This window comes from Phyllobates terribilis, unplaced genomic scaffold (assembly GCF_046119375.1).
Source record: "Phyllobates terribilis strain yellow unplaced genomic scaffold, ASM4611937v1 Scaffold_538__1_contigs__length_1162401, whole genome shotgun sequence".
Classification (NCBI taxonomy): domain Eukaryota; kingdom Metazoa; phylum Chordata; class Amphibia; order Anura; family Dendrobatidae; genus Phyllobates; species Phyllobates terribilis.
Genome location: NW_027363298.1, coordinates 1154051 through 1162402, shown reverse-complemented (window position 1 = coordinate 1162402; position 8352 = coordinate 1154051). Strand labels below are relative to the sequence as shown.

The 8352-nt window shown below is 44.6% G+C and overlaps 7 non-coding genes across 7 annotated transcripts; all 7 read left to right on the top strand.

Annotated features, from left to right (window-relative positions):
* The first annotated feature begins 55 nt into the window (after nt 1–55).
* On the top strand, nt 56–246 carry LOC141231672 (U2 spliceosomal RNA). Its single transcript, XR_012297984.1, has one exon. It is a non-coding gene; the product is annotated as a U2 spliceosomal RNA (small nuclear RNA).
* A 1115-nt stretch (nt 247–1361) lies between these two features.
* Nucleotides 1362–1552, top strand: LOC141231671 (U2 spliceosomal RNA). The gene has a single exon (XR_012297983.1). It is a non-coding gene; the product is annotated as a U2 spliceosomal RNA (small nuclear RNA).
* A 1115-nt stretch (nt 1553–2667) lies between these two features.
* On the top strand, nt 2668–2858 carry LOC141231670 (U2 spliceosomal RNA). Its single transcript, XR_012297982.1, has one exon. It is a non-coding gene; the product is annotated as a U2 spliceosomal RNA (small nuclear RNA).
* A 1112-nt stretch (nt 2859–3970) lies between these two features.
* On the top strand, nt 3971–4161 carry LOC141231699 (U2 spliceosomal RNA). Its single transcript, XR_012298010.1, has one exon. It is a non-coding gene; the product is annotated as a U2 spliceosomal RNA (small nuclear RNA).
* A 1115-nt stretch (nt 4162–5276) lies between these two features.
* Nucleotides 5277–5467, top strand: LOC141231668 (U2 spliceosomal RNA). Its single transcript, XR_012297980.1, has one exon. It is a non-coding gene; the product is annotated as a U2 spliceosomal RNA (small nuclear RNA).
* A 1112-nt stretch (nt 5468–6579) lies between these two features.
* LOC141231667 (U2 spliceosomal RNA) lies at nt 6580–6770 on the top strand. Its single transcript, XR_012297979.1, has one exon. It is a non-coding gene; the product is annotated as a U2 spliceosomal RNA (small nuclear RNA).
* Nucleotides 6771–7885: 1115 nt separating this feature from the next.
* LOC141231666 (U2 spliceosomal RNA) lies at nt 7886–8076 on the top strand. Its single transcript, XR_012297978.1, has one exon. It is a non-coding gene; the product is annotated as a U2 spliceosomal RNA (small nuclear RNA).
* Nucleotides 8077–8352: the final 276 nt, after the last annotated feature.

Below are 8352 nucleotides of genomic sequence, written 5' to 3'. Positions count from 1 at the left end.
AAATGGACTTTTCAGGATCCTTGGGTGGCTCCGTAGTTTGAAACCAATTCTGGTTATCGCTTCTCGGCCTTTTGGCTAAGATCAAGTGTAGTATCTGTTCTTATCAGTTTAATATCTGATACGTCCCCTATCTGGGGACCATATATTAAATGGATTTTTAGAACAGGGAGATGGAAAAAGAGCTTGCTCTGTCCACTCCACGCATTGACCTGGTATTGCAGTATCTCCAGGACCGGTGCACCCCTTCTTTAATGCAGTTTCTAAAATCAGAAAGAATTGAATTCAATGTTTTTTGTTCATTTTGCTTGTTTGTCGGATTTTGGGATGGACTCTTTGGCTTTGCTTTTCTTCTCCTCATTGGATTTTTCATGTTCAAAGTTGCAGAAGCCAGATTACAAGCTCATTTTGGTTCAACTTCAGCAACTGTGCATTGCATTGCCATGTAATGTGATGCAATGCTATCTTTCTAGCTCTCCCTTTTTACTTCCTTTTGGATAAACAGACATATTAGGCAAGCATTTTGGAGCTTTCACCTAAATAACTACAGGTGGTGAGATAAGCTGCACAATATAATTGACCTTTCAGTATATTGTTGCACACACACCATCTATTTAGCAAATGCCCTTGTTATCAACAGCAGCCTTTTAAACTCACCTGAGCTAACAGGTATGTGCGCTGGTTACTCTGCTGCGCTTAAAATTTCTTTTTTGGTTTGCTACAATGCCTTTTCTGAAACGTTGTCTCCTTCTGCTGGAACACTGACTTCTTTCATTTAATGCCTGCAGACTATAAAAGAGAACCCAACCCAAAAAGTTTGGTTGATTAGTCTGTGGCATTCTGTTAAACTGTTGCTTATGGCGGTCTCTGTGAGCTTCTCAGCGACATTCAGCCAGCCAGGTATCCTGCCTGCAGTAGATGGAATGTGGCAATGGAACGCTGGCTGCGCGTGTCATAATAGGCTCTGAGCCTTTATATACCTGTGCACAGCAGCAGCCACCTTCAGTCTGCTGCTGGACAGCCAGCAGCAGCAGCAGCAGGAGAGGTATGTAATCAGGAGCCCTCCTGCTAAGGGTAGACAGCTGCTCGTTCCACCCCACCCCCCGCCTTAATTGGTTCTCCTCCCTTCCAACGGTGTTGAGGCGGGTGGGAACAGCAGGGGGTGAAGGTGCTGTGTTTAAAGAGGTGGAGTTATGCAGATCTAAAACGCGTGGATTGCAGCAGCAGCAAGCCGAAAAGTGCAGGCATGTAAGGGATCTAGAGGTTGACAACATGTCTTCTTAACGGGAGTCCAGGAGCTCATCTCCACAAATGGACTTTTCAGGATCCTTGGGTGGCTCCGTAGTTTGAAACCAATTCTGGTTATCGCTTCTCGGCCTTTTGGCTAAGATCAAGTGTAGTATCTGTTCTTATCAGTTTAATATCTGATACGTCCCCTATCTGGGGACCATATATTAAATGGATTTTTAGAACAGGGAGATGGAAAAAGAGCTTGCTCTGTCCACTCCACGCATTGACCTGGTATTGCAGTATCTCCAGGACCGGTGCACCCCTTCTTTAATGCAGTTTCTAAAATCAGAAAGAATTGAATTCAATGTTTTTTGTTCATTTTGCTTGTTTGTCGGATTTTGGGATGGACTCTTTGGCTTTGCTTTTCTTCTCCTCATTGGATTTTTCATGTTCAAAGTTGCAGAAGCCAGATTACAAGCTCATTTTGGTTCAACTTCAGCAACTGTGCATTGCATTGCCATGTAATGTGATGCAATGCTATCTTTCTAGCTCTCCCTTTTTACTTCCTTTTGGATAAACAGACATATTAGGCAAGCATTTTGGAGCTTTCACCTAAATAACTACAGGTGGTGAGATAAGCTGCACAATATAATTGACCTTTCAGTATATTGTTGCACACACACCATCTATTTAGCAAATCCCCTTGTTATCAACAGCAGCCTTTTAAACTCACCTGAGCTAACAGGTATGTGCGCTGGTTACTCTGCTGCGCTTAAAATTTCTTTTTTGGTTTGCTACAATGCCTTTTCTGAAACGTTGTCTCCTTCTGCTGGAACACTGACTTCTTTCATTTAATGCCTGCAGACTATAAAAGAGAACCCAACCCAAAAAGTTTGGTTGATTAGTCTGTGGCATTCTGTTAAACTGTTGCTTATGGCGGTCTCTGTGAGCTTCTCAGCGACATTCAGCCAGCCAGGTATCCTGCCTGCAGTAGATGGAATGTGGCAATGGAACGCTGGCTGCGCGTGTCATAATAGGCTCTGAGCCTTTATATACCTGTGCACAGCAGCAGCCACCTTCAGTCTGCTGCTGGACAGCCAGCAGCAGCAGCAGCAGGAGAGGTATGTAATCAGGAGCCCTCCTGCTAAGGGTAGACAGCTGCTCGTTCCACCCCACCCCCCGCCTTAATTGGTTCTCCTCCCTTCCAACGGTGTTGAGGCGGGTGGGAACAGCAGGGGGTGAAGGTGCTGTGTTTAAAGAGGTGGAGTTATGCAGATCTAAAACGCGTGGATTGCAGCAGCAGCAAGCCGAAAAGTGCAGGCATGTAAGGGATCTAGAGGTTGACAACATGTCTTCTTAACGGGAGTCCAGGAGCTCATCTCCACAAATGGACTTTTCAGGATCCTTGGGTGGCTCCGTAGTTTGAAACCAATTCTGGTTATCGCTTCTCGGCCTTTTGGCTAAGATCAAGTGTAGTATCTGTTCTTATCAGTTTAATATCTGATACGTCCCCTATCTGGGGACCATATATTAAATGGATTTTTAGAACAGGGAGATGGAAAAAGAGCTTGCTCTGTCCACTCCACGCATTGACCTGGTATTGCAGTATCTCCAGGACCGGTGCACCCCTTCTTTAATGCAGTTTCTAAAATCAGAAAGAATTGAATTCAATGTTTTTTGTTCATTTTGCTTGTTTGTCGGATTTTGGGATGGACTCTTTGGCTTTGCTTTTCTTCTCCTCATTGGATTTTTCATGTTCAAAGTTGCAGAAGCCAGATTACAAGCTCATTTTGGTTCAACTTCAGCAACTGTGCATTGCATTGCCATGGAATGTGATGCAATGCTATCTTTCTAGCTCTCCCTTTTTACTTCCTTTTGGATAAACAGACATATTAGGCAAGCATTTTGGAGCTTTCACCTAAATAACTACAGGTGGTGAGATAAGCTGCACAATATAATTGACCTTTCAGTATATTGTTGCACACACACCATCTATTTAGCAAATGCCCTTGTTATCAACAGCAGCCTTTTAAACTCACCTGAGCTAACAGGTATGTGCGCTGGTTACTCTGCTGCGCTTAAAATTTCTTTTTTGGTTTGCTACAATGCCTTTTCTGAAACGTTGTCTCCTTCTGCTGGAACACTGACTTCTTTCATTTAATGCCTGCAGACTATAAAAGAGAACCCAACCCAAAAAGTTTGGTTGATTAGTCTGTGGCATTCTGTTAAACTGTTGCTTATGGCGGTCTCTGTGAGCTTCTCAGCGACATTCAGCCAGCCAGGTATCCTGCCTGCAGTAGATGGAATGTGGCAATGGAACGCTGGCTGCGCGTGTCATAATAGGCTCTGAGCCTTTATATACCTGTGCACAGCAGCAGCCACCTTCAGTCTGCTGCTGGACAGCCAGCAGCAGCAGCAGGAGAGGTATGTAATCAGGAGCCCTCCTGCTAAGGGTAGACAGCTGCTCGTTCCACCCCACCCCCCGCCTTAATTGGTTCTCCTCCCTTCCAACGGTGTTGAGGCGGGTGGGAACAGCAGGGGGTGAAGGTGCTGTGTTTAAAGAGGTGGAGTTATGCAGATCTAAAACGCGTGGATTGCAGCAGCAGCAAGCCGAAAAGTGCAGGCATGTAAGGGATCTAGAGGTTGACAACATGTCTTCTTAACGGGAGTCCAGGAGCTCATCTCCACAAATGGACTTTTCAGGATCCTTGGGTGGCTCCGTAGTTTGAAACCAATTCTGGTTATCGCTTCTCGGCCTTTTGGCTAAGATCAAGTGTAGTATCTGTTCTTATCAGTTTAATATCTGATACGTCCCCTATCTGGGGACCATATATTAAATGGATTTTTAGAACAGGGAGATGGAAAAAGAGCTTGCTCTGTCCACTCCATGCATTGACCTGGTATTGCAGTATCTCCAGGACCGGTGCACCCCTTCTTTAATGCAGTTTCTAAAATCAGAAAGAATTGAATTCAATGTTTTTTGTTCATTTTGCTTGTTTGTCGGATTTTGGGATGGACTCTTTGGCTTTGCTTTTCTTCTCCTCATTGGATTTTTCATGTTCAAAGTTGCAGAAGCCAGATTACAAGCTCATTTTGGTTCAACTTCAGCAACTGTGCATTGCATTGCCATGTAATGTGATGCAATGCTATCTTTCTAGCTCTCCCTTTTTACTTCCTTTTGGATAAACAGACATATTAGGCAAGCATTTTGGAGCTTTCACCTAAATAACTACAGGTGGTGAGATAAGCTGCACAATATAATTGACCTTTCAGTATATTGTTGCACACACACCATCTATTTAGCAAATGCCCTTGTTATCAACAGCAGCCTTTTAAACTCACCTGAGCTAACAGGTATGTGCGCTGGTTACTCTGCTGCGCTTAAAATTTCTTTTTTGGTTTGCTACAATGCCTTTTCTGAAACGTTGTCTCCTTCTGCTGGAACACTGACTTCTTTCATTTAATGCCTGCAGACTATAAAAGAGAACCCAACCCAAAAAGTTTGGTTGATTAGTCTGTGGCATTCTGTTAAACTGTTGCTTATGGCGGTCTCTGTGAGCTTCTCAGCGACATTCAGTCAGCCAGGTATCCTGCCTGCAGTAGATGGAATGTGGCAATGGAACGCTGGCTGCGCGTGTCATAATAGGCTCTGAGCCTTTATATACCTGTGCACAGCAGCAGCCACCTTCAGTCTGCTGCTGGACAGCCAGCAGCAGCAGCAGCAGGAGAGGTATGTAATCAGGAGCCCTCCTGCTAAGGGTAGACAGCTGCTCGTTCCACCCCACCCCCCGCCTTAATTGGTTCTCCTCCCTTCCAACGGTGTTGAGGCGGGTGGGAATAGCAGGGGGTGAAGGTGCTGTGTTTAAAGAGGTGGAGTTATGCAGATCTAAAACGCGTGGATTGCAGCAGCAGCAAGCCGAAAAGTGCAGGCATGTAAGGGATCTAGAGGTTGACAACATGTCTTCTTAACGGGAGTCCAGGAGCTCATCTCCACAAATGGACTTTTCAGGATCCTTGGGTGGCTCCGTAGTTTGAAACCAATTCTGGTTATCGCTTCTCGGCCTTTTGGCTAAGATCAAGTGTAGTATCTGTTCTTATCAGTTTAATATCTGATACGTCCCCTATCTGGGGACCATATATTAAATGGATTTTTAGAACAGGGAGATGGAAAAAGAGCTTGCTCTGTCCACTCCACGCATTGACCTGGTATTGCAGTATCTCCAGGACCGGTGCACCCCTTCTTTAATGCAGTTTCTAAAATCAGAAAGAATTGAATTCAATGTTTTTTGTTCATTTTGCTTGTTTGTCGGATTTTGGGATGGACTCTTTGGCTTTGCTTTTCTTCTCCTCATTGGATTTTTCATGTTCAAAGTTGCAGAAGCCAGATTACAAGCTCATTTTGGTTCAACTTCAGCAACTGTGCATTGCATTGCCATGTAATGTGATGCAATGCTATCTTTCTAGCTCTCCCTTTTTACTTCCTTTTGGATAAACAGACATATTAGGCAAGCATTTTGGAGCTTTCACCTAAATAACTACAGGTGGTGAGATAAGCTGCACAATATAATTGACCTTTCAGTATATTGTTGCACACACACCATCTATTTAGCAAATGCCCTTGTTATCAACAGCAGCCTTTTAAACTCACCTGAGCTAACAGGTATGTGCGCTGGTTACTCTGCTGCGCTTAAAATTTCTTTTTTGGTTTGCTACAATGCCTTTTCTGAAACGTTGTCTCCTTCTGCTGGAACACTGACTTCTTTCATTTAATGCCTGCAGACTATAAAAGAGAACCCAACCCAAAAAGTTTGGTTGATTAGTCTGTGGCATTCTGTTAAACTGTTGCTTATGGCGGTCTCTGTGAGCTTCTCAGCGACATTCAGCCAGCCAGGTATCCTGCCTGCAGTAGATGGAATGTGGCAATGGAACGCTGGCTGCGCGTGTCATAATAGGCTCTGAGCCTTTATATACCTGTGCACAGCAGCAGCCACCTTCAGTCTGCTGCTGGACAGCCAGCAGCAGCAGCAGGAGAGGTATGTAATCAGGAGCCCTCCTGCTAAGGGTAGACAGCTGCTCGTTCCACCCCACCCCCCGCCTTAATTGGTTCTCCTCCCTTCCAACGGTGTTGAGGCGGGTGGGAACAGCAGGGGGTGAAGGTGCTGTGTTTAAAAAGGTGGAGTTATGCAGATCTAAAACGCGTGGATTGCAGCAGCAGCAAGCCGAAAAGTGCAGGCATGTAAGGGATCTAGAGGTTGACAACATGTCTTCTTAACGGGAGTCCAGGAGCTCATCTCCACAAATGGACTTTTCAGGATCCTTGGGTGGCTCCGTAGTTTGAAACCAATTCTGGTTATCGCTTCTCGGCCTTTTGGCTAAGATCAAGTGTAGTATCTGTTCTTATCAGTTTAATATCTGATACGTCCCCTATCTGGGGACCATATATTAAATGGATTTTTAGAACAGGGAGATGGAAAAAGAGCTTGCTCTGTCCACTCCACGCATTGACCTGGTATTGCAGTATCTCCAGGACCGGTGCACCCCTTCTTTAATGCAGTTTCTAAAATCAGAAAGAATTGAATTCAATGTTTTTTGTTCATTTTGCTTGTTTGTCGGATTTTGGGATGGACTCTTTGGCTTTGCTTTTCTTCTCCTCATTGGATTTTTCATGTTCAAAGTTGCAGAAGCCAGATTACAAGCTCATTTTGGTTCAACTTCAGCAACTGTGCATTGCATTGCCATGTAATGTGATGCAATGCTATCTTTCTAGCTCTCCCTTTTTACTTCCTTTTGGATAAACAGACATATTAGGCAAGCATTTTGGAGCTTTCACCTAAATAACTACAGGTGGTGAGATAAGCTGCACAATATAATTGACCTTTCAGTATATTGTTGCACACACACCATCTATTTAGCAAATGCCCTTGTTATCAACAGCAGCCTTTTAAACTCACCTGAGCTAACAGGTATGTGCGCTGGTTACTCTGCTGCGCTTAAAATTTCTTTTTTGGTTTGCTACAATGCCTTTTCTGAAACGTTGTCTCCTTCTGCTGGAACACTGACTTCTTTAATTTAATGCCTGCAGACTATAAAAGAGAACCCAACCCAAAAAGTTTGGTTGATTAGTCTGTGGCATTCTGTTAAACTGTTGCTTATGGCGGTCTCTGTGAGCTTCTCAGCGACATTCAGCCAGCCAGGTATCCTGCCTGCAGTAGATGGAATGTGGCAATGGAACGCTGGCTGCGCGTGTCATAATAGGCTCTGAGCCTTTATATACCTGTGCACAGCAGCAGCCACCTTCAGTCTGCTGCTGGACAGCCAGCAGCAGCAGCAGCAGGAGAGGTATGTAATCAGGAGCCCTCCTGCTAAGGGTAGACAGCTGCTCGTTCCACCCCACCCCCCGCCTTAATTGGTTCTCCTCCCTTCCAACGGTGTTGAGGCGGGTGGGAACAGCAGGGGGTGAAGGTGCTGTGTTTAAAGAGGTGGAGTTATGCAGATCTAAAACGCGTGGATTGCAGCAGCAGCAAGCCGAAAAGTGCAGGCATGTAAGGGATCTAGAGGTTGACAACATGTCTTCTTAACGGGAGTCCAGGAGCTCATCTCCACAAATGGACTTTTCAGGATCCTTGGGTGGCTCCGTAGTTTGAAACCAATTCTGGTTATCGCTTCTCGGCCTTTTGGCTAAGATCAAGTGTAGTATCTGTTCTTATCAGTTTAATATCTGATACGTCCCCTATCTGGGGACCATATATTAAATGGATTTTTAGAACAGGGAGATGGAAAAAGAGCTTGCTCTGTCCACTCCACGCATTGACCTGGTATTGCAGTATCTCCAGGACCGGTGCACCCCTTCTTTAATGCAGTTTCTAAAATCAGAAAGAATTGAATTCAATGTTTTTTGTTCATTTTGCTTGTTTGTCGGATTTTGGGATGGACTCTTTGGCTTTGCTTTTCTTCTCCTCATTGGATTTTTCATGTTCAAAGTTGCAGAAGCCAGATTACAAGCTCATTTTGGTTCAACTTCAGCAACTGTGCATTGCATTGCCATGTAATGTGATGCAATGCTATCTTTCTAGCTCTCCCTTTTTACTTCCTTTTGGATAAACAGACATATTAGGCAAGCATTTT